The sequence below is a fragment of the Jaculus jaculus genome, chromosome 3 (genome assembly GCF_020740685.1).
Source record: "Jaculus jaculus isolate mJacJac1 chromosome 3, mJacJac1.mat.Y.cur, whole genome shotgun sequence".
Taxonomy (NCBI): domain Eukaryota; kingdom Metazoa; phylum Chordata; class Mammalia; order Rodentia; family Dipodidae; genus Jaculus; species Jaculus jaculus.
In genome coordinates this window covers 152,929,748-152,955,838 of record NC_059104.1, presented here as the reverse complement: position 1 = coordinate 152,955,838, position 26,091 = coordinate 152,929,748, and the positions used below count along the sequence as shown (strand labels likewise).

General features: G+C 43.4%; 1 long non-coding RNA gene and 1 other non-coding gene across 2 annotated transcripts; both read left to right on the top strand.

Moving 5' to 3' along the window:
• The first annotated feature begins 498 nt into the window (after positions 1–498).
• Positions 499–25,643, top strand: LOC123459279. Its single transcript, XR_006636187.1, has 3 exons — positions 499–569; positions 3,489–3,559; positions 25,589–25,643. It is a non-coding gene; the product is annotated as an uncharacterized LOC123459279 (long non-coding RNA).
• Positions 14,940–15,043, top strand: LOC123459668. Its single transcript, XR_006636426.1, has one exon. It is a non-coding gene; the product is annotated as a U6 spliceosomal RNA (small nuclear RNA).
• Positions 25,644–26,091: the final 448 nt, after the last annotated feature.

The following is a 26,091-nucleotide window of genomic DNA, read 5'->3' as shown; positions in this document are numbered from 1 at the left end:
AAGAGAAGCGTGTTAATGGGAAGAGGATTAGGGAAAGTAATTGGGGGAAATTAGATCACAGTACATTATATTTGTATGAAAATGCCAAAAATGAAAAAAAAAAAAGAATTTCTAAGGAATCTTATTAACACATACTCCTTGGACGTATTAATGAGGTTCTGTGTGGCATTTCCACAGAGGCGCGCTGACAGCATGCACTGATCACCCAGCCCCACCTTCCTAATCTTTATCTTATTATGGATTCAAAGCTTCTGTTCTGAGTGCTGTTCCACCAACTGCATACTTCCTTCTTTCTGCAACAGTCCTAAGCCTGCACAGCAGAGGAGGAAGTCCCATGAAAGGAAAGACAACAGGGATATGGATATTCACATATTCAAATGCAGATATGCATAGTACATTCTCACATGTGCCCACAGAGACCCCCAGAAGGGGTGTGCAAGCCCGCTCACAGTGCTTGTATCTATGAGACAGGAGCAGAAGGGAAGAGAGAAACATTCATTTTTTTTTTTTAAACTCGATTTAGCATTCTGGTATCTGAATGCTTTTAAAACTGCCCTTACCTCTTGAAGGTAATTATTTAAATATAAGCATTTCGTTTGGGATTTTTTTTTTTTTTTTACCCTGGGCTTTGCTTTCTGTTTGGAATGCATCCTTGCTGTTTCCTGGCTCGTGACTGTCGCTTCGTGGCTTCCCTTGGTTTGTCTGTAGGTTCGTGAGACTTATTTTTATTTGCCTTGTCTCATCATTGCTTGCTTTAAATTCTGTCAGTGAATAGTGGATCACGTTATTCCAGCCTTTAACTTGAGAAAACTGAACTATGAGACAACCGTGTGTGTGTGTGTGTGTGTGTGTGTGTGTGTATGTGTGTGTTGTGTGTGTATGTGTGTGTTGTGTGTGTATGTGTTTATGGAGAGAGAGAGAGAGAAAGAAAAAGAGAGACTCAACTTGCTTTTCCAAGGCCATTTCTTCAATTGTCAGAAGGAATAAAAAACCATCACTTGAGTGATATAAAACAAGGAAGGAGAGAGTCATGTCTTTTAAGGTTCCCAAGTCATGGTTATTTAAAGGGAGATTAATTTTTTTTTCCAGAGCGTATTTGATTACATGCTTTTTAAAAACATTTTCCACTTGACTTCAGTATCAGAGGTGATCCATTTAGTCCCAAGTTCTTCTGAAGCCTTTGAAAAGCTCAATTTTTTTTTTCCCTTTGGAGCTCAGACAGGAGATGAGTTTGGACTAGCTCACTACAGGACGTGCACACATTTAGAGAGGGGGCTGTGCCAAGGGGCTGTGTTGGACCCCAGCACCTCGGCTGCTGTCTGTGTGGGAAAGAAAGGATGCTCTGTCTACAAGCATAGGCTCTATCAGCCTCCTCGAGATAACAGGAGCCAGGCAAGCCTCTCCACTACTGCCCTAGCCCCTCATACCTCTGGTTTAACGGGAAGACACTATTCATTGTGTAGATTTATGTCTCAGCCGATCTAAGGGCAGAGGGGCCATTTTTATATCATGACTTTAACCTTCCTAACTGTGCCTTGAATATTATGGCTTGGAATAAACCTTTCAAAATTAGGGCCCGATATACTGAATGGATGAGTAGGTAAATTAGCAGCAAGGGGTGAGCAATGTACTCAGGTTCCTAGAGTCTACAGTGCACACCGCCCACACGTGTTAGTGTATTCGAGGGCAGGCTGCATGTCCCAGTAGAGGCCCACCACAGCTGACTTGGAAGCTTCTTTACTTCTTAGAAGCTCGTAAACTAATGATGCACTTTATAATTGCAAGTGCCTTAGGGTCAATGACACGCTTGTTTCGTGTCTGATAACATTCTCCCTTTAATCCTTTTTGACACATATCACAACCAATGAGAGGACTTGACATATTTCTCCTTCACATGAACAGCTAACTATATGCATATCCACTCAAAAAGGAATTGATTTTCAATTAGACTTTCAGTTCTGAAAGTTGGAGCCTTTGTTTTATATGGGTTTACAAGGTTGTTGTTGTTGTTTTTAAAAGTGAAAACTTGCTCACCATTTTTTAAAATTCACATGTACTTGTTGCCTAAAACAAAACAAATAAGAAAAACAAAACAAATGATTTTTCCTTCTAGGTAGGTATCCCGGCATAGTGTCTGTGTGTATGGTGTTCTAAAAATAACCCCATACTGAAGCTGTTATTTTACTATATGGATGAATGTGATATGCTGCCTTTTGAAAACATAAGAAATGGTGATGAACTAATGTTCCTCAATAAAGTAATTAAATTTATAATGCTACAGTGGAAAGATCATAGGACTCACTTAAGTGAGACACACAAGGGGGGGGGCATGGAAAATGAGGAGCTGCACGTTCTCAAATGAAAATGTAGGCAACTCAGGAGAAAGCTCGCTTCTTTTAGGCAGTTTCAGTTAGGGACAGAAGCCCAGAGGGAACCGGAAGATGCCACCAGGCATTGCACTCAGCTTTGGATGGAATGGAACTCATGTCTGATCAAGATTCATCCACAACAGCTACCATGCCCCCTGCCACCAAGTCTAACACATACCTAGGTGGGCTGGCCTCTGGGTCCACTCTTTAAATCTACAAACCAACTGGGTCTTCCCCTTACATACCTGAATCTGACATAAGAATCTATTTTCAAAGGACTAAAAAGGCCTGCCCATGCTGTTTCCAGCTCTCTCAGTTTCTCCTAGCTGTACCCTGGGACCTCTGCCTGGACACCTGTGCAGCTGGTCCCCTCCCACCCCCCGCTGGGTGTGGGTGGGGGGCAGGGAAGGGAAAGCAGAGTACCAACGGTCTGCGTGGCTTTTCTGCGTGGCTCTGCTCCCAGCTGGTGGAGATTGGGGAATTAACACCTCCTGGAGGCACAGTATTGTTGGGGCTTATGGGTATTATAGCCAGCTTCCCCTTGCCAGTGTTTGGCACACTCTCCTGCTGCTATTGTCCACCTGATGTGGGCCCGGAGGTGATGTCCACCCTCTGCTCATGTCATCTTTTCCCCCTGCCATCGTGGAGCTTCCCCTTGAGTTTGTAAGCCAAAATAAACCCCCTTTTCCCCCACAAAAATTAGCACAGGACCCAAAGTTGGGGTTCATATATCTGGGGGAACCCTCCTGAACTCCCAAAATCCCTTCATCAAAAAGACGTGCACTCTGTGACTTGGTGTCTTCGGAGAATCTCATTCATGCAGCATCCTTTAAAGAGCTTAGCAGAGAAATGGTGGGTGATGCAGACAAGAATTTGGTAATGTTTAGTCATTTGCAAGTAGAAAGAAGAAGGAAGTGGGTAGGAGGAAAAGGCCCTCACTTGAAAAATCAGTAATAAAGAGCAAGAATACATTTGTTTTAGTGAATAGAAGAATGTATAGTCAGGAAATCTGTGTTAGAATCATAAGACAATCCTAATGACCCTTAGCAGGTCATTCAGCATTGCACTGAGTGAGGGGTATGCTCCCTTTTCCTTCCATTTATTTATATTCTATCTTAGAATCTCTGGGACATTCAGCCATCCATCCACATGGGTCCTTGCTTTGACTCAGGAGGACGGAAAGCAACAAGGTAACTAATTGCTGTTTTATTTATTTACTTATTTGCACTTCAGTGTGTGTGTGCGTGCGTGCGTGCGTGCGTGTGTGTGTGTGTGTGTGTGTGTGTGATGTGTGTATGTGGGGGTGGTGTGGGCGCATGCCTGCCACAGCATGCGTGGAGGTCAGCAGACATCCTCATGGTATCTGCGCTCTTTTCCCACCTTCTTTGAGGCAGGTTTTCCTGCTACTGCAAATGCATAACAGCAGCCTAGCCAGGTCTGTGTGAGCTTCTGATTCTCTGGGCTCTGCCTCACGTTGTTGTTGGTGCCTACAGCACTGTACCTCCAGCTTTATGTGGGTGCTCAGGGGTACAGAACTCAGGTTGGCAAGCTTTGCAAACAAGAGTTGTTGACTACTGAGCCATCTCTCCGGCCCACTCATTCATTTATCCAAGATTTTAAAAAGAATTTTTGAATATATTTTTAAATGGAATTTTTTAAGCTGGTATATAAGGTTTTTAAAAATTTGCACACATTAATGGGGTACCTGGACGTATTTCAATCCATGCACTGTGTATAATATTTACATTAGGATAAACATATCTACTCAAGCATCTATCTCTTTATCATGAAGGCAATCCTGTTTTCTAGCTCTTTTATTGTTTGTTTGTTTGCTTTTTTTTTTTGAGGTAGGGTCTTGCTTAGCCTAGGTGGACCTGGAATTCATTATGTAGTCTCGGGCTGTCTTTCACGGTCCCTATTATGACTCACTTCCTCCAATTCTTTCAGAAATTTCCGTTGACTCCATTTTATAGTTGGGCAACCAGACACTTTGATCTGCCTATCAGTGATTCCCAGTGAGAGCGAGCTGGGGAACAGCAGGCTGGGTGTGAAGTGAGCAGGTATCACAGCAGGAGTTGGGGGTGGGAAGGAAGTAAGAAGTGCTCTGCAGAAGGGAAAACTTCAGGAGATGAGGGAGGTTGGTTATTTTTTCAAAATTCAGATGAATGTATGAGCACATGCAGGATGACTACTGGCAAATAGAACGTGTAGTTCCATTCATGTCACAGTTAGTACCACACATCTCTTCTTGGCTGTCATTCGAGATCAGTTGATTTTTAGTTGGAATTTGAAAGTAGATAAGGTCAAGTTCAAACCCGAGCTCTGCTAGTGGCTCATCTCATTAAGACCTTGGCAATGGGACGTGGATATCCAGTTTCTTCTTAGTTATGATTGAAGATCTGTCTCCTGGGAGCATTAAAAACTTAAATGATTAAGTGCTGACCTATAATGGTTCCTCTAGCATATATTTTTAATTAAATATTTTGTAAAGCTTACACATGTTACACTTGAAACGTGGAAGCAATCCAAGTGTCCGCTCATGGATGAATGAATCAGAAAATATGGATGTCACACAGTGGAATAGTATGCGATCTTAAAAAGGAAGGAAATTCTGACATATGGTATAGTATAGGTGGCCTTGGAAACATGCTAAGAGAAACAAGCATGTTACAGGAGGCCAGATCTATGATTCCACTTGTATGAAATAGCTAAAGCAGTCAAATTCACAGAACAGAAAGCAGAATGATGGTTTCCCTGGATTATTCCACTTGCAAGTACATTTCAGTATTATACACCCTGCCTCATTCACACCTTCCAGGACCCATTTGTTTTGGAGCAAACAGAGACACAGAAGGCTTTACTTCACAATAATTTGATGCATACCTAAAAGATAAAGGCTCTTTAAAAACGAGCTTCACTGGCTGAAGTGTTGGCTTAGGGGTTAAGGCTCTTGCCTGTGAAGCATAAGGACCCAGGCTCAATTCTCCAGGTCCCACGTGAGCCAGATGCACATGGTGGCGCATGTGTCTGGAGTTTAGTTGCAGTGGCTAGAGGCCCTGGCCTCTCTCTCTCCCTCTCGCTCTCTCTAATAAATAGATAAATACATAAAAAAATAAATCTTAAAAAAAAAAAACTAGCTTCACTACCACTACTGTATTATTACAAGCCTCCCTACTCCTCAAAATCCACACCTACTGTTCAAATGCCCTCAACGGTCTCGTTTCTTTATTTACACATAGGAAGTCTGATTGGTTCAAATCTAATGCAGTGTACAAATAACATCTGGTTGTTACATCATTCGACTGTGCTATAGATTTCACTATACATTCCCATTTCCTGGGTGTTTAATTTTCTCTTGACATTTATTAGAAGAGCTGGATACACTGTCTTGCAGAATTTGACACATTCTTGATTTTGCTGTTTACACCTCTTAATATTCATTGCTACTTCACTGCCTCCATTTTCTGAAAGTTGTGATTTGATCCGCAAGCTTAGATTCATGTCTTTGTATAGTAATTTAAGATTAACACAATAATGCATTTTATCAATAATGCTTCTATTGATGATCACCCCCTAGATTTACTCCCAATATAGACAGCAACTGTGAGGGTTTTTTGTTTTTTTTCACATATTTGAAATAATTCTCTCATCAGTAATTTGGTTATCCTGAAAGTTTGCATAGCAAAGAGGATAAATGCCTGGGTCTTTTCCTGATGCATGCACTTTCAGAATGATAAATTCATTCTCTAGTATCTTTCAAAGATGAACACTCTTTTTTAAAAGCATTTTTATGGGCTGGAGGGATGGCTTAGCAGTTAAGGCATTTGCCTGCAAAGCCAAAGGACCCAAGTTTGATTCTCCAGGACCCACATTAGCCATATGCACAAGGGGGCACAAGTGTCTGGAGTTCATTTGCAGTAGGCCCTGGAGAGCCCATGCTCTCTCTCTCTCCCTCTTTCTCTGTCAAATAAAATAAATAACTGAAAATTTAAAAAAATTTAAAAAGTATTATTTTGGGGCTGGAGAGATGGCTTAGTGGTTAAGATGCTTGCCTATAAAGCCTAAGGACCCAGGTTCAATTCCCCAGTAGCCAGATGCACATGGTGGCACATGTGTTTGGAGTTTGCTTGTAGTGGCTAAAGGCCCCGGCATGCCCATTCTCTCTCTCAGATAAAAGCATTCTTATGGCCCTAGGAGACGACTTAGTGGTGAGAATACTTGCTGTACAAGCATGACGATCTGAGTTAAATCCTTTGCAATCAAATAAAGTGCAGGGCTTGGTGACACGTGCCTGTAACCCTAGGACGGGGGGGGGGGGTACAGAGACAGAAGGATCACTAGGGCTCTATGATTAGCTGGTCTACCCAATAAATGGGGCACTCCAGGTTCAGCGAGGGATTCTGTTTAGGGCAATAAGGCAGAGAAGCATAGAGGAGGATACTGGATGTCTTCCTCTGGCCTCTGCACATGTATGCACACAGCCCATGTATATACCACATACGACACACACACCAAACAAAAGAAAGAGGGGCCAGAGAGACGGCAAGGCAGTTAAGGTACTTGCTTGCAAAGCTTAATAACCTGGGTTTGATTCCCCCGTGCTCACATAAAGCCAGATGCACAAAGTGGCACATGCATCTGGAGTTCGTTTGCAGTGACTCCTGGAGGTCCTGGCACACCAGTTCTGTCTCTCTTCTCTGTATCTGTGTCTGCTTTCAAATAAATAAATAAAAATATAAAAAAAGAAAGGAAAAAAGTGTACTTGTGAACACTTGGATTAAAATGTATTGTGGGGCACTTTGATCTACTGTAGATATTACATCTATTGTTACTTGAATTTTTTTCCATCTTTGCCTGATAAAAGCTAGGTCAAGTTGGCACCTGAGGTTTTCTGACATAAACTTGGTTTCTGGGAATGTTGGGTGAGTGACAGAGAAGAGCTCACTGGCAGTACTGGAGAGATGTCAAGGGTAAATCTTGTACCAGTCAGCCATGTTGCCCTCATCCTGAAGGCTGCACATGGGATTTGGGCAAAAACATGGCTTGAAGGACTGGAGTGCAGTTGCAGATCAGTTTTGCAGAAATCTGAGAGGGGGTGCAGTTAGGGTGACTGGAGCCCAGGAGGTAAACCAGGTCAGGAAAATTTGCACTTGCTAGAAATCAAAGATGATCTGATTTTTTTTTTAATCTCTTGTCTAGTTCCCTAGAAACCTGTTTTTCCACAAACAATCAGGACCCCTCCTGGGGAGGGGAGTTCTTTCATAGGATTCAAACATTGTGGTTGGTCCAGTTCAGCCCCCAGAACTTGGTGTCAGAACTAACATCTTCCCCAGACAGCCCTGGACCTAACCAATCAGCTGGCCCTCTGGTTCACCTGAGGGGAAGACAGCCCACTCCCATAAGGTCATAAATACCAGTGCAAGGGGAGGGCAGGCTTTCGCTGTGATCACTTGGGAACTTCCAGCTGTGGGTGAGTTTTTTTCCCTTGGTGGTAGGCCCAGGCCCTGCTGGGAAGGACCCCCAGCCTGCACTCCCCGCACTCCCCGCACCGGGTTCTTTATCCCCTCCAGCTCCCCACATGGCAGGAGCTCCTTGAACTTTCTTTTGTCTTTTCTTGCCATGCTTTTTCCCCCAGGCCCTCCACAGGGGATCTCTAGCCACAGGGGTGCCTTTCCTTGGTTCTGTACTTGCTTCAGTAAATATAATGATTTAATAATTATCCTTCTCAGTCTTCCTTTTTATTCAATTCTTTGACTAAAATTAGACCTGAACCTAGGGTTTGGGGTCCAGGGACTTTTTTGGACCCGTCACACCTTGTTACACCCCCCACATGGGAGCAGGAAGCAGTGGGGAGGGAGAGAAGTGGACATGTTTTAGAGATGTCTTACTGATCTTCACATGGCTGCCTTCATTCACTGTTTTCCTGGAGCTCTGGCTCTTGAGCAGTCTTCTAGAGATTTACTCCTAATCTCAGATGTTCATCCAATGTGATTCAGGAGCAAAGGCCAGACCAGTGAATTCTCAGTGAGCTCCTTAGAAGTGGAGGATCTAGGGCATATGACCAGGACCCACAAATGTGTGCAGTTTAAGTGAAGATTGAACTTTAAAATTTTTATTTATTCATATATATATATATATATATATATATATATATATATATATATATGTTTAGATGAATCAAATACAGAGCTGCTTTACTGGGCCGAGTGGGTATAAGTGGCCTGGCTGTACCCACACTCAACTCCTGCTCTGCAAGGAATTCAAACCTCTCTGCGAAGGTGGAAGTACGGGTGAGGGTGGGGGCTTGGGTATATAGTTCTGTAAACTTCTTTCTCCATGTCATACATCACATCCAAAGGCAGAAGAAGGGCAACGATCATTAAACTGATATATTTCCATTTGGAATTCGAGATCTAGTTGAATACTTGCTTAATTATCACAAAGACTTGCACTTCGGGTTCACTAGTTGAGAGGTACAGAGCATGTCTTCAATCCCAGCACTGGGGCGGCCACCCTCAGGCTACACAGTGAATCCCAGGTCAGCTTGGGCTAGAAGGAGAACCTCAGGTGGGGTGCTGAGGTGAACCCAAGCTCTTCCACCCGCTGAAAGTCAGCAAGAAACACAGCAAAACAGCTCGGCGGGAGCAACTACACCTACGCTCATCTCAAATAGGGTTAGGAAGAACATGGCCACCGCCTCTCCATGCCGCCTTCCTCTCCTATTTTTATATTTGTAAGGAGAGAGAGAGAGAGAGAATGGATACACCAGGGTCTCTAGTGGCTGCCTATGAACACCAGATGTACATCTGGCTTTACGTGGGTACTGGGGAATTGAAATCAGGTCATTAGTCTTTGCAGGCAAGCGCCTTAACCACTGAGCTATCTCTTTAGTCCACCTGCACTTTCAATCAACAGCTAAGCATCTTCTAAGGAAATAGAAGCTTGAGTCTGTGCTGCCTCTCGTCCTTTGTTATTGAGAGCAGATCTACTCAAAGGAGCTTGGTCTAGGAACTGAGCATCTCCGTCACGTATCTGTCACTGATGTGCAATGGAATAAACACAGGAATTGAGGATAAATGTTGGAGATTTTATCACAACCTGACACAATGAGTAATTTCATGCTTGTTTAATCTGAAACTTAAAAATATACCCAAGGTTTATTTCATGTTCTTAACTTTTCATCTTTCTGATAAATCGCTTTTGCTATATCATTCAATAATTGATCTGTGATGGATTGAGGGGAGCATGTTTTCCCCTCACAAAGTTCGAGAAGCATGGGAGAAGAGAACATATTACTATCTCCTTATTGCACTGAAGTGGGAGGCCCTTGTCAGTTAGACACAGCGACTTAAAGGCTCGTTTGGAAATCATCTGGTAAGAAATCCACTTATGAAGGAAGTTATGCTAGCAAATAATGGATGAAATGTAAAAGTAATTATCTTTGCAATGTAGCATGCATTTACAGTCATCATTAAGCACTTCTGTGTTTTAGATTATAAATTTGAAATAGTAGGAGAGGAAAACGCCACATATGTGATGCTTGATTGTATCCATACCACAGACCCAGTCCAACCTGCCTGTTTTTATATGCACTCGGAAAATGTATGCCATTAGCATAAATTATGGATGCAGATGAAAACATGCGCTCAGTCTCTTAATAGCCCTTATAAATCTGACACACCCTTGCTTGTTTCCAAGAAGTACACATGGCCGAAATGTTACCATTTTTGGTAATCAGGACCCATTTTTGTCAGACTCCAGGAGTCAGAGGGAAGCAAAGCCATTGATTTTGCTGCTTTTGAAAGGCTTTCTTTGGTATGTCACCTTTGTTAATAAAGTTGAAAGTACATATTAACAGGCTGGAAGCTTGGCTGGCTCCAGCAAACTCAAGAAGATTTAGTGGTCCTGGTATGGAGTCATTCAACTGCTTGTGATGGAAAGAAAAAAAAAATCATGTAAGTTTGTCCCAGTTTCTGCTCTGAGAATATGGTCAAGAATATAGCAATGGTGCTGGAGGGATGGTTTGGAGGTTAAGGTGCTTGCCTGCAAAGTCAAAGGATCCAGGTTCAATTCCCCAGGACCCAAGTAAGCCAGCTGCACAAGGGGGTGTATGCATCTGGAGATTGTTTGCAGTGGCTGATGGAGGCCCTGGTGTGCTCATTCTCACTGTCTTTGTCTGTCTGTCTGTCTGCCTGCCTATGTCTCTCTCATTAATAATAACAACAACAACAACAACAACAACAACAATAATAATAATAAAAGAATACAGCAATGGTGAGGCCTCTGGAGAGCAGGCATCCATAGCATGTTCTGACTTCCTCACCCACCAGATAAAGAAAATGCATTAGGGATATCTTATCTAAAAAAAACAACAACACTACAACTAAAACAAAAAAAAGAAAAGAGCTTGGGACTGGAGATATGGCTCAGTGGTTAAGGCATTTGCAAGCAAAGACGAGCAACCCAGGTTCAATTCTCCAGTACCCACATAAAGCCAGATGCACAAAGTGGAACATGCATCTGGAGTTCGTTTGCAGTGGAAGGAGGCCCTGATGGGCCCATTCTGTCTGTGTGTCTCAGAGTGCTTGCCTAGCATGCACATTCCATCAGTCTGACCTCAAAAACTGCACAAACTGAGTGGACATGTTTACCTCAGCACTGCAGAGGGGTGAGCAGGAGAATCAGAAGTTGAAGGCTCAGCTTTGGGTCTGGGTTGGGCTACATGAGACCCTGTTTCAAGAAAGAATTAAATTTAGTACAACTATGTGAGGAAACAAAGATATTGATTAGATTAGATTAGATAAAGCAATTAGATGTATCAATTGTCCCAAAGCTTTTGCAGGATCTGATTGTTTTCCCAGGAAAGCCACTGCTCATTGAGAGCAATGGAGCTTCTCGTCCCCACACAGAGCTCAGGAAGCATCTCTAACAGGGACAAGGGATCCTATGGTCTGTGTGGCAAGCTCACCTTTAATCAATTTAAACAGCATGATGCCAAACCAGTGAATTGATTTGGTCTCCCAAAGGTGGCCTCATTCTATGTAAGCCAAACACCCAGCTGGAAGACTTTTTCTTGGCACCCACAGTGTCCTCTCATACGATGCAGGACTGACTCATACATCTGAGGTTTTGTGAATGCTTCCTCGCCCATCGTCTCATCAGGTCACCTAGGGAATTAGAGTTACAGGTTGGATACCTTTAATAGTAACTAGCAGATACCCGATGGATCTAAAGAATAGCAAATTTCAGTGACTCATCCATGGATCTTCAATAGGGTGGGCTTTAAGAATGGTGTGACGAGAGCGCCACTCAGCCCTGATTGGGCCAGCATCTTTCTCTTTGTCCACAGGCTGGCTGCCCTCCCTGTTCCAAGAGAGCTGCTCTAGAGCACCGGCTGTCTTGTTTTACCTTCAGCCAGCAGAGGCAGAGCTGGGCTTGACACCCAACTCCAGATGAAGACCTTCTTCAGGATGGTTTTGTCTAGAATGGGGCCGTTCACCTCATTCTTTAGCAGATCACTGGACAGAGGGATGCAGTTACCACAAATGCATTTGATAACATTATTTTTACAACTTTTCCATTATTCCAAAGCTAAAATAAATATAGTTAATGATGAAACCCATAGGTAGAAAATACATTATGGTCATATACATTCTGGATTAATGACAACCAGGTTTTAAAATTTTATTTGTTTATTTATTGAGAGAGAGGGAGAGAGAAGGGACATGCCAGGGCCACCAGCCACTGCAAACAAACTCCAGATGCATGTGCCACCTGTGTATCTGGCTCACATGGGTTCTGGGGAATCAAACCTGTGTCTTTAGGCTTCTCAGGCAAGTACCTTAATTGCAAAGCCATCTCGCCAGCATGACACTCATATTTTTTTTTTTTTTTTTAATTTGAGAGTGACAGACACAGAGAGAAAGACAGATAGAGGGAGAGAGGGGACACTCATATTTTTAAAAACATTTTTGTGCATATGTGTGTGCACATGTGTGTGTGGGTGCACATGTGTGCGTGAGTGTGAGGAGGCTGGAGGGTAACCTTCAATGTCACTTCTCAGGAATACTATTCATTAATTTGTTTGTTTGTTTTTGTGGGTTTTTTTTCTTTTTGAGGTAGAGTCTCACTCTAGCCCAGGCTGACCTGAAATTCACTATGGAGTGTCTCAGGGTGGCCTTGAACTCATGTTGATCCTCCTACCTCTGCTTCTAGAGTGCTGGGATTAAAGGCATGCGCCACTGTGCCTGGCCCATATTTTTTTAAGATAATCATTTAAATTTATTATTCTTGACTTTATAATATACATGATTCAATAAAAATTACCATAATTACAATTATTATAAGCTCAATGCTACAACGTTTGTAAAACAGTAATTAGAACTAAATATATATATAATTCATAACATTCATTAATTTTTGAGACAGGGTCTCTCACTGGCCTGGAGCTCATCAAGTAGGCTAGACTAGGTGGCCCAGGAACCTTAAAGATCCACTTGTGTCCACCTCTCCAGTGCTTGATTACAAGCAGGTGCCCCTGTGCCTGGCATTTTCATGTGAATTCTAGGGATTGAACTCAGATCCTAATGCTTGGCTGAGTTGCCTCTCCAGCCAACCCACATTTTTAAAATTCAAGTGTATTTTTTTGTTGTTGTTTATAACGCGCACTGCTGAATGTATCCATGATTGAGTAGGCTACAGTTCTGGGAATAGATATAGTTGAGATTATCACTTATTAGTCACTGAAGCCACAAGAGTAGAATACTTCTCAAAGGTTCATGAAGAGATAATAATACAGATTTAAAAACTGTTTGAGTATATTGTATGCACCTTCCATAATCAAATTAAAAAATGTAATAGAAATGCCAGATAGTTCTTTTTTTTTCTTTTAATATTTTTTGTTCATTTTTATTTATTTATTTATTTGAGAGAGACAGACATAGAGAGAAAGACAGATAGAGGGAGAGAGAGAGAATGGGCGCGCCAGGGCTTCCAGCCTCTGCAAACGAACTCCAGACGCATGCGCCCCCTTGTGAATCTGGCTAACGTGGGACCTGGGAAACCGAGCCTCGAACTGGGGTCCTTAGGCTTCACAGGCGAGCGCTTAACCGCTAAGCCATCTCTCCAGCCCGCCAGATAGTTCTTAAAAAACAGCCACAATTAATAAATTTCTAGGGCTGGAGAGATGGCTTAGCAGTTAAGTGCTTGCCTATGAAGCCTAAGGATCCCAATTTGAGGCTTGATTCCCCAGGACCCACATTAGCCAGATGCACAAGGGGGCACAAGCGTCTAGAGTTCGTTTGCAGTGGCTGGAGGCCCTGGCGCACCCATTCTTTCTCTCTCTCTCTGCCTCTTTCTCGCTCTGTCATTCTCAGATAAAGAAATTTTAAAAAATAAAAATAAGTTTCTAAAAAGAAAGGAATAGATCCAGATGCATTTATGAATAAGAAATATCAACTCTTTATAATCTCTTTCAGAGGATAAAATAGGAGGAAATACTTTCTAATTCATTCTAGGAAGCTAATACCTCACTATCAAAAGCAGAAACATAAGAGGCAAAGTAAAACACAGACCAATATCTTGTGAACATAGATGCAAAAGTTCATAGCAAGACATCAGATATTGAATCCAACAGTAATGAAAAGACTGCAAGTAAGATTTCAAGTAGGATTTTTTCTTTGCAGGTATACAAAGCTGGTTCAACAGTCAAAGACTCAACTTGTGTAATCCATCACATCATCAAATTATGAATGTAGAATTGACATGACTGTGTTGATAGATGTGAGAAAGGCATTGAGAAAATGTAACACCCACTTACAATACAGAAAGAGAAAGAAGGAAAAAGTAAGTTTAGAGAGTTGGCAGGATTGATAAAACACTTGCCGTGCAAGCATGACCATCTGAGTTCAGGTCTCCAGCACCCACATGAAGGCTGGGCAGATGCGGTGGCTCTCATGAAATCCTAGCACTTGGGATGCAAAGATGGGGTGGATGGGTCACGCTGGCGCTCTAGACCAGCCAAGCTGATGAGCTCTGGGTTCAGACCGAAACCTTGTTGCAATAAATAAAGTGGAGAACGTCTGAGGAAGATACCCGGCTTCAACCTCTGGACTCCACATAGAAATATGTGCATGCACATTTGCACACACATACACAAACACATTCACAAACATGCGCACACACTCACAAACATGCACACACATACACAAACATGTACACACATTCAGAAACATGCATGCACATACACAAACATATACACACTTGCACACACATACACAAACATGCACACACATGCACAACATGGAAGAAATGAGAGCAAAAAAACACAGGCTCTCCATCAAACTCAGAAACAAGGGACCTCCTCAACTGGATAAAGGATATCTACAAAGCACTATGACCAACACCACACTTAATTATGAGGTGCTCCCAGATTTTCTGCTAAGGCCACGAAGGAGGCAAAGATACCAGTTTGATCATTCATTTTCAGCATCACCCCAGGAGTAGAAGTTAATGCAACAAGACAAGAAAAGGAAATAATATGTATGAAGATTGGGAATAAGGAAATAAATAGTGCTCACTTCGGCAGCACATATACTAAAATTGGAATGATACAGAGATTAGCATGGCCCCTGCGCAAGGATGACACACAAATTTATGAACTGTTCCATATTAAAAAAAAAAAAAAAAGAAAGAAATATCCCTTGCTTGAATGTGCGGCGGCTGGTAGTGGTGTGTGTGTGTGTGTGTGTGTGTGTGTGTGTGTGTGTGTGTGGTTTTTGCATGTGTAAGTGCACATGAGCTTGCAGGTGGATAGAGATCATCATCAGGTGACCTTATTCTATTGCTTATCCACATATTTCTTTGAGGTGAAGTCTCTCTGTGGTTTTCACAAGTGCCACTGATTCTCCATTATTTTAACCTCAAAAAAGTTACTCTAATACTCCTTAAACTGTGCATGTGATAACATCAAGGCCACCCACATGTGGCAAGCCACACACAGCTACCATCATAGTCAATGATGAAAGACTGTAAGTTTTTTTTTTCTGTAAGATTAGGAATAACAAAAGGAAGTCCCTTTTTGATCCTTTTAATTAACATAGTAATGGAAGGCCTGGTTAGGAAAACTTGGCACGGAAATGAAAACCATCCACAGCAGAAAAGAAGCAAAAGAGTTCTGTTAGCAAATTACATAGTCTCAGACATGGAAATCCCAAAGACCCCCCCCCCTCCCAAAACTGTAGAATTGTTAAATAAATTCTGCAAACTTGTAGAACACAAAAGCATAAGAAACACATCTGTCAATTACAACTCCATGTATGAAGAAAGAACACCTGAAAATTAAGGTCACCCATTTAGAGTAGCAGCAAAAATAATAAAATGTGGGCTGGATTGATGGCTTAGCAGTTAGGGTGCTTGCCTGTGAAGCCTACAGACTCGCATTCGACTCTCCAAGTCCCATGCAAGCCAGACGCTCACGGCTCACTCAAGATTCAGCAAATATTCATTTGGATTCATCTGTGTGCTGGGACAAAAGCTCACCATTGGGAATGGAAGCTCAGACAGTAAGCACATAAGAACATGCTCATGCTAAATTATTAAAGAGTAAATCACTAAACAAACATAAAATATTTAAGGGACAAACAGATACAAATCTTAAATGACAATGAAAAAGAGAAATAAAAAAGATTACGAAATCCCCAAAGCTTAAAAGATTCAGATGCGGCAAAACAAATTGAAGCACTTGAAAGGAAGCGTCTTTCCCCAGGTGTAAGAACCCACAAAGCTTGGGGTCAACAGCATGGGTGAGGGCTGCCATGCCACTTCTTGTCTCCTGGCTGGGAAGGGGGAATAAGAAAAGATTTCTCTAGGATAGAGCCCAGATTCTGAAGAGTCAGTGCTAGCCTCTGGGCAGGACACAACCCATGTGGTCTTGAAATAGAGCAGCTGTGATTACCCTTACAAGAATGGTCATGTTGGGTTCACCAGCATGCCATGTGGAGACCGTGTGGACATTTGGAAGGACTCCTGAGATACACTGGGCCCTGTTCCTCCCCGTGTATATGTAAGTGGTCAAGAATTGCTGGCACTGGGAGCGTATGGGGTGATGCAGGTGGCAGTAAGTTTCCCATTGTCCTGTAGGCAACCCCTCAGCCTACGACCCTGTCTAACCCCAGTTAAACTCATTGATTCACCAACAGGGCTTGAGTGAAATTGTTTTTTAAGGGTGGAGGGGGAGAGTTCAAAGTAGGTAGGGTCTCCTTTCTAGACCAGGCTGACCTGGCACTCATTCTGTAGCTCCAGGTTAGCCTCGAACTCATGACAATATTCTCCTACTATTGCCTTCAGAGGTCTGGGATGAAAGGTGTGCACCCCCCCCCCCCCGCAAATGTTTCTCTTATGGGTTGGGTCCTGCTGGGGATGAGCCTGTGAGTTTCTTAGTCAAGATGGCTGGTGGCCCAGCAGGCCATACTGCAAAACCCACGACTTGGAATACAAAGTCATTTTAAACCAATGGAAACAGTAAAGCAGGGGCCTTCCCCTTGAAATTTTATGTTCAGCTTTACTGTTTTTACTAGAAAAGAATAGGACCTTTATTTTAGGATGGCTGTGTGGTGAGCGGCCTGGTGTTTATCTATCCTATGGAAACGCGTGAAAGATGAAAAGAGAGGGGAGAGTGAGCTCGCCGGCCGGTCTGCACAGACCACAGAGGAGGCCAAGGCCCGGGAGCCCGGAACGCCCCAGCCTGAGCGATCCCACAGTCAGGGATATTGGCAGCATGAACAGTGTTCCATTTTATCCCATAGCGGGAGCAGAATTTGGCAGAAGGAAGGATCCTAAAATGAATTCTTAACTCTCTACAGTTTCTTTCATGTAAAGTGCCAGCAAAGAAAATTAAGAAACCGAAGGAGGTACAAGGAGGGATGCTGTCCAGTTTGCTGTCTCCCCTTAGTGCTGGGGAAAGTTAAGAAGGCAGCTGTATGTGCCGTCTTCATCCCAAAACAGAAAAGTCTTATTTTCTTCTTCTTTCCCTTCTGCATTCCTGCCTCTCCCTCCCTTCTCTCTGTTTTGACCAATGTCAAAATTCTCTAGAGAGAATCCACAAGCCACACCCAAAAAACAGCAAAGAAAATTCTAGAAGAGAGATTTTAATACACCATGTCATTATCTGAAAGTGAAATGTCTCCAGAGGCTCATGCTTTTGAACACTTGGTCTCCAGCCCGTGGCACTGTTTCGAAAGGTTGTGGGACTCAGGGGGAGAAGCCGGAGGAAGTGGGTCACTGAGGCCAAGCCTGGACATTTTACAGCCCAGCCTTACTTCCGGTCACTCTGGCTCTCTCTGCTTCCTGACTCTGCGTGTGAGCCCTGTTCTTGCCCCATGCCCCTCCCACCATGTCAGACTGTATCTCCTCACACTGTGAACAAAACAAGCCCTTCCTACCTTAAGATTCTTCTTGCCAAGTATCCAGCCACTCCGTAAACTTGGAGCTAGAATTTAAAAGACATCTGGTGAGTCAGTTGAAGGTGAGGAAAAGAAAGGCCAAATGTTTGTAAGTAGAGTCCTCTTTGCTCCCAGACATGACCACAGACAAACAGTGTCCACTGCATGCTGTCACTTGCATTCCAGGATTTCTGCAAAATAGAGTGAAGTTAATATCTGGGAGGTACTCACACCTGAGTTTCAAGACATAATTTCACCCGCCTGGGTAAAGACTGTCCTGTCCAGATTTCCATCCAAATACCCCAAGAATAGGAAAGGGAGGGGAAAAAAAATCAGCATTTACACTTGTATCACCTTTCTGCCAGAAACCTCAAGGAAATCCTACAGGTTCAAGACAGTGGGGACAAGCTGCATGGACTTAGCCATCAAGCTGAGGGTCCTTGTTCAGTCTACGCCTCATTGACAGCAGTGAAGTACGGCCACCTGTGACCACTCTCCTGCTTCTTGCCCTGGACTAAGGTTTTGAGACCAAACTCTGAGGTCCCCCATCCCCACACCACCACCAGTCTCATCCAACATGGTGACCAGAATTAGGGCCTTTGGTGGACCTGAGTGCCCTGGAAATGCCAGGTTTCCTAAGGGCTCCATGTGGAAGGACATCCTAAATGGATCACCAGTGGGTTGAAGAGTTGTTACTGTCAGAAGAATGTCTTGAAGAGACAATGGCCGTGGCCCCAGGTTTTCACGTTGAATGGGGCTCCTTGCTCAAGGGATGGACAGTCTACAGTCAGTCCCGGCAGTCCTCCTGTCTCAGCATTTGCCAATGCCTGGCCGTGCCTGGATTTTGAAGGGAGTGCTAGAGATTGAATTCAGGTCTCTGTGTTTGCCGGGTAAGGGCTTTTACTGGCTAATCTATCTCTAGTCCCAGCAATTTTTTCTCTCTCTCTCTCTTGAGTATCGCAATCTCTGAGAAGTAATGTGCTGCAGATGAACCTGCTCTGGACTAGAAGGAGTTGGGGGAGGAACACAAAGGTGGGAAAGATATAGGCAGGGCAGGGACACATTTTAATTTTTGTCTGGTCACATATATCCCTCTGTCTCCTGTGTTGGCATTCCGCTTTTGTGGTTTGTCCAATGCCTGAATTTGAATCCAGGCCATTACTGGTATAAACCCCAAAGTGATTGTCCCAATCAAGATAAGCCAAGATGAGCTGGGTGGTCTCATCCTTGCTTCTCTTCTTGCCATTATAAAAGCTTGTCCATTATGCTGAACAAGCTTTTTTTTTTTTTTCTGAGGTAGGGCCTCACTCTAGCTCAGGCTGACCTGGGATTCACTGTGTAGTCTCAGGGTGGCCTTGAACTCTTGGCAATCCTCCTACCTCTGCCTCCCGAGTGCTGGGATTAAAGGCGTGCACCACCATGCCTGGCTGCAGAACAAGCTTTGTAGAGTGTTGCTGAGAAAGAGATCACGGGCTGGTCTTACAGCAGTATAGACTGGGGCCTCGGGCACTAGTCACATCATTAGGACCTCTGTGTTTCTGGTTACATGGAAGACTACTAGCCAATGCTCATTAGTTAGTACAAGTATGTGACAGACGTCCCCCCATCTGCAAGCGAGCAGAGTAGGGACTAACAGAGTAAACCAAGGGCTGCAGGGATTGTAAGCTTCCCGCCAGCACCACACTAGACTGGCGTCACAGATTGACTTGAACCAATACTCGGATAGTGTGTGAAAAGGTAGGATGGTTCAGAACCGTGATTGTCAGCTGGAGGAAACTTAGTCCCTGTGGATACTTGAAAACATTTGCTGATTGGACCAGGGAGATGGATCACGTCCTATCCCTGGTATCCAGGTTACAACGCTGAGTGTGGTTATGTATGCCTGTAAGCTCTCTTGGAGTTTTCCTAGCTGCTTATGTATTTTGAGTCATTTATTCATCAGTATGAACCTCCAGATTATTTTGTTATTCCAAACTGATGGGATTCTATGTGGAGCTTTGTTAAATTCACATACCAGTAAATTTTATATTAATCAATTGAACGTAGGGCATAAGCCATGGTACTGCACAGGGCCTCCAGGACCCCGTGTGACTTGTGCCACCCATCTTTCCATTTCATCCCACCTCACGGTCCACAGTGTTTGCCCCTCCATCACCTCCCAGGCCTGAGCCTCACTGGACATTGTTGCTTACTCTCCTGCTTCCTTCCACTCCAAACCTGTTTCCACTCCATTTGCCTAGAACTCTCTGTGGCTATCAGTCACTAGGGGCTCCTTCTGGGCAGTCAGCTTCAGGCAAAAAGCAACTACCAGTAGAAGCTCCATTCCTGTCTTACACAGTGGAAAACACTCCTGCTCCCGTGAAGTTCCTCTGTGTTGTTTCTGGTTAACACTGCGTACCAGCTGTGATGGTCTGAGAGGATCCCATGCAGCGTTTATTGGCTTCACTGCTTCCCATCTCCTTCACATAACATATAAACAAGAAGTAAGGTTTTCTTCTGATGAGTGTGGGCCCAGTACTTACATAAAAGCCTGAGATTAGCAGGAGCCCACACACACTGGCATGAATGAATGAAGGCATGCCCCTGAGATGCAAGGTAAAAGGTTAGACTGTGTTTGCTTCATGGATTTGAAATGGTATTCAGAAGACATCGGTCTCTGGAAAGGAAACACATTTTTCTCCACCACTTTTCATCTCTCCATCTCCACCATACTGATGTGACAGTCAATGTAGTGTAAAGCTTGTTCTAAAGGATGCCTCGTGGGCTGGAGAGATGGCTTAGTAGCTAAGGCGCTTGCCTGCAAAGTCTAAGGACCCATGTTCAACTCTCCAGATCCCATGTAAGCCAGACACACAAAGGTGAGGCGAGTGCAAGGTCACACGTGCCCACTAGGTGGCACAAGCAATTGGGGTTCAATTTCAGTGGCTGAGGCCCTGGGGCATCAATTCTCTCTCTCTCTCTCTCCCCCCTCTCTCTAATATAAAAAGTAAAATAAAATAAAATGATGCCTGTGATGTTGCGAATCCTTCAATGTGCACACTCCAATGCAGGAGCTACTAGTCTTACGTAGTGTCTTGAAGTATTATTACTGTGAATAAAGAATAAGAATTAAGATTTTATTTGAATTTAAGTGGCAACATATGGCTAATGCTTTCATGTATAATTTTTTCCCCACTAATACAGATATACTTCTTTATTTCATTTTCATAGAACATATCTTAAACATATATTATAATGTATACTCAACCTTACTTCCCATGTCTTTAACCAAAATGAAGAGGTATTAATTAAAATAAAAGGGTTGCATTTAAAATTAAGAAACAAAGTTTACAACCTAATACCCCTTATATAAATTAATTATCAGCACCTTTATATGCAGTTAATCTAGCTTCCATGAAGATGTACATCATGTCTTTAAGACACGTACATCAATTGTAAAGCAACCTATATCAAATTGGCTATGTTTTCAATTAAATTTTCCTCTATATTTTTGTCATCTGATTACAAAGGACTGAACATCCAAGCCAATGTTAAATAATGATAGTAACAGGAAATCATTTTATTTTTCAAAAATATCTACCGGAGTACTGAGGTAACGTGTTAGCTTGCCCGTCCATAAGAGGAAAGACCCAGCATGGAAAGTAATTGAAAAGGGAGATTCAGTCTCCTAGTACAGGCCCCCGTGAAAAAGGAAGCTAGTTATCTCAATTTCTTGGATCTTGGATCTAGTATGTTCTTGCTGTGGGCTGCAGGAGCGGAAGGCAGAGCGACCCTAGCTGGAGACCAGACCTTCAGGAGGCAATTAAAAGTGAAAAGAGGTCTAACAATGCGGCCCTACTCCAGGAGCACTGCGCCTTGTGGGAAGAGGGCTTTTTCCTCATAGGTACGCGGCAGGGAGCCTGTGAGCATGCGTGACAAGGGAGCATCTGATAACCAGGTGGCGCTTATCATCACAGTCCAAGTGGGCTGACGCCCTGGCCGCCACTTCCAACCTCCAGAATTCGGCGAGCCGGGTTTCTTTCGCTCAGATCACCTCTGCTATTCTGTTTTGTTATCATGACCCGAGCTGAGCGGATCAAGTCCTGTCATCCCTGGTAAATGTGACGTTATCAACCGTTTGGATTATGTAATAATTGGAAAATAGACAATTGGCTGTTTTTAATTTAAAAAAATGTCTCAGGGTTACTAGAAGTCAGAGAGCATTTTTTTTTTCTCCAGTGGCCACACAACAGTGAGACTCTTGGGACATAACTGGAGATGACCTCAGCCCTAGACCTCAGCAATCTAGAATTTCCAGAACTACAACAAGGATGGTAGAAACCTAATCCAAAACAGAGTGGAAAGAAGAACAATAGAAAAAGAAGACAAAATAAAAAGATAGAACTGAACAGAAACAGGTTAATAAATGGACTACATTCACCAGTAAGCAAAGGTTGTTAATAAAACTACCCCAAGATTATAAAAGACATAAATCATAGCAGGGTTGAGAGATTAAATGTCAAGAATGGAAAAAAAAACATGGTAAGTAAATGCTAAATAAAACAAAGTGAAATAATTGTATTAAATGAAACAAAATAGATTTCAAAGCAAAAGAGAAAAAAACTATTTCGACGCAGGCCCCTGCATCGTGGCAAAGGTTCTAGTGGTCAGTATAATGCAGGCTATCATTTTTGCTCTGAGTGAATTGAGACAGCAGCCCACCTCAGCCCATCCAACTGCTCTGGTCAGAACTCCCCTTCAGGGTCAGGGATGACTCCAAGCTGAGCTTATTTAGCTCACAGTTGTGAAGGAACAAGGGCCCATGCCTGGTGTTGACCGTGAGGTTCCTTAGCAGTGACCTTATCTAGTCATAATTACTTCCCAAAAGCCTCATCTCTAAGCTTGAACCCTCTTAACACTTCACAGTGGGGAGTAGCCTCCAGTACAGGAGGCCTTGGGGGACACACTCAAACCCCATCCTTGCCATAACACTCCCAGAGACTTCTCAGATGGACTGTGACATTGGAAAGCACAGCATAGTGAAGGTGTAGTAAGGTCAGAGGAACTGAGGTCCTGTAGGCTGGCTGAAATCGCAGGCACCTCGCATAGTTACAATATGTCTTTGGCAAGTTACTATCGTATCTGAGCATCGCTTTAGGGCCCTGGAAAGAGAGGTGAATGGCATGACCTTAAAGCAAGTGGTGAGGCTAGAGACACGCCCTGTGCAAACAGCTCGTATGATACTAAGTAGATACAAAAGGGAGCATGGCAGTGTGCTGTATACAAGAGCAACACACCAATCAAGCCCAGACAAAGCTGACAGGTTAGTAATAACAACCACTGTGATTATGACCACCAGCCTTGCTTCCCAGGGAAACCAAGGAACACAATTGATGGGTCTGCTGACTCAAAGTTAATTGAATCTTGGCTTGTCATTTTCCTGCACGTATTTATTTAGTAATTTCTAAATAAGAGGAAGCCTGGCTTGATTTGGCTGTGGCTAGTAAAAGAAACAAAGAGCAAGAAGGAGAGCAAGTGTGGTCAGGGGACAAGGTCAGGGATGAGAACCCCTTCGCTGAGAAGTCCCAAGCTTCAAGGGTTTTAAGTCCTGCGCATCCAGGGGAAGGATGCCAGGCAAGTGATGTAGTTCCTATAGCAACCACATGGCCCGGGAAGTGTGAGAGGGGCAGGAGGAGGTGGCTTGGGGGTGCCAGCCTCCATTTCTCCAGGGTGTTGCTATGCCTGGGCCTCGCTATTCCTGGTACCACAATGGAGCACGTCTCCACAGCACAGCAGGTCAAGGGATGCCCATGGTTTCAGGACAGGCAGAAGATAAGCAGAAACAAAGGCTTTTCTTGCTCTCAGTGTTTTATTTATTTATTTATTATTATTTTTTGATGTGGCAGGAAAGAAATGAAAGAGGCATAAGGGAGTATTTTAAATGACAGTAACAGAATTCCCCCAAAGACAGCTGTGTTCATAGATGAAAGGTTTCAAGTAGCATATTTTTTTGTTTGCTTGCAATGGCTTCTTTTTAAAAAATGTACAGAGCTTTTGTATAAACAATTATCATTGTGATAAATTGTTATTGCTTAAAGTTAGCTGTAAATAAAGGACAAATTAATGACCCACTAATGGATTTTTTACATATATATTTATAACAAATAAAACAATCAAATTTAAAACACCAAAAGCAAGTACTGAACTCGTTCTGAGCACAGGGAAACAAAAGGTGGAGGCTTTTCTGAGTGTTCTTAAGAAATGCAGGGTTTTCTCAGAAGAATATGTTCATTAATCATGACCAGAAATGTACAAATTATTGTGCGTTACACCTGAAATTTTCATTTAGCGTGACTTTGAGTCAGTCACCTTTTCTACTTGGCCTCAATTTCCTGAACTATATGACACAAGAAAGAGAGGTTGGATAAGCCCTTTTCACTACACTGAGAGACCAGAGATTTTTGGAGTTTTGGGGTGACATACCAGAAATAACCACTAGGGGACAGCATTTGCATAGTGCAATGAGAGCTCCGGACCCTAGAAAATTAGGGCGTGCACTGTGATTAACTTTGAACCTCTCACTCCATCTCTGCCAGAGGACAATAGAATCAGCAGATGGAAACCACAGCCCACGGGATAGTCCAAGACATTTGTGCAGACCCCTAGCCCCACTAGGGGGTGAAAACCACCCCACACCAGTCCTGAGAGTCCAGGCCCAAGGGGTACAATGCTAGCTCTGAATTCCACAGTGTCCTCTTGCTGTGGTCAAGATGACCGGAAGCCCTCGGCCACTGTTTATGTCTTTGTGGGAAAATATAATATGTTTTGCTTCACCTACTAATGACTTTTTTTCTTGTGGCTAAATAAATCTGCACTGCTTTCTTCTCTGAGTTTCAAAAGATATCTCCATTGGTGGATTTCATATCTGGAAGAATTCTAAATATGAGTACTATGGAATACTTGGCAACCCAGGCATGGGGATCCACTGTAGACCCAATGCTTTCTCTGCAGGGGGTTCTAGATTCCCTAGACACACCATAAACTGGGATCCAGCCCTATCTCCAGGGTACACAGGGGACTAGAGACTAGAGATGAGGTACTTAATGGATAATGGAGAAAGTTAGAACAGCTTTGAGACCACATTTCTCATCATCTCCACAATCCAACCTCCCACCAAAAATACAGCCAAGGCTCCAGAGACTAAGTCAGAAAACAAAAAGCACCCCAATGACCTCGTTCTGAGCACAGGACTCTGTCTCCTCGGTAGGACTCTGCTATCTTCAAGGCAAGCCATTGCACGTTTATTGGTCCCCGGACAGTGGTATTAGCTGCTGCAAAGGAGATAGGATTCTGTCCTCCAGGACTTTTTGGGAAGCAGGTAGAGCCAGAAGGTGAGCACAGTCCTCCTTTGGTATCTACCGAGGATTGGTTCCACAGCCCCCACACGTACCAAAGTCTGTGCACGTCTGAGTGCCTTGTGTAAAACGGGTCGGTGTTTACATGGAACCGACTCAATCCTCCCATGTACCTTAGATTATCGCTAGTTGACTTGTAACTAATAGAGTGTAATGCTGTGTAAATAGTTATTATACTGTTTGTTCAGAGACTAATTAAGAGGAAAAATGTCTATGTGTTCAGTATGGAAGCATGTTTTCGTTCTGAATTTCGTGCATGTGGATGCACATATATGTATGGGTGCAGGGGCGTGCATGCATGTTTGTGGAGGTCTGAGGTTGAGGTTGGGTGTCTTCTTCAGTTGCTCTCCACCTATTTTTTAATTTTTTTTTTTTTTTGAGGTAGGGTCTCGCTCTATCCCAGGCTGATCTGGAGTTCACTTGTAGTCTCAGGAATGCCCAGCAATCCTCCTACCCAGACCTCCTGAATGCTGGGATCAAAGGTATGTACCAGCACACCCAGCCCTCCACCTTACTTTTCTGAGATAGAGTTTTGCACTGAACCTTGTGTTCACAGATTCAGCCAGACTTGCTAGCTAGCAAGCCCCCGAGGATGCTCTGGTCACTGCCTCCCTCCCAAAAGTTGGGCTTGAGGGTATTATCATTTATGTGGGTGCTGGATACCCAAACACAGCTTCTCATACTTGCACAGTAAGCACTTAACCCACAGAACCCCAGGACATGCAGGGTGGCTGCCCTGTTAAAGACAGAATACTGAGTACCCTAGAAAAGCACAAACCAAGGATTGGGGGAAGAGACCAAGGGTGACTGAGGAGACATCCTCTGCACCACCCTCTCCCCCCGACCTGGAAGATAGAAGATTTCAACAGAGCTGAAGATGGTACAGCG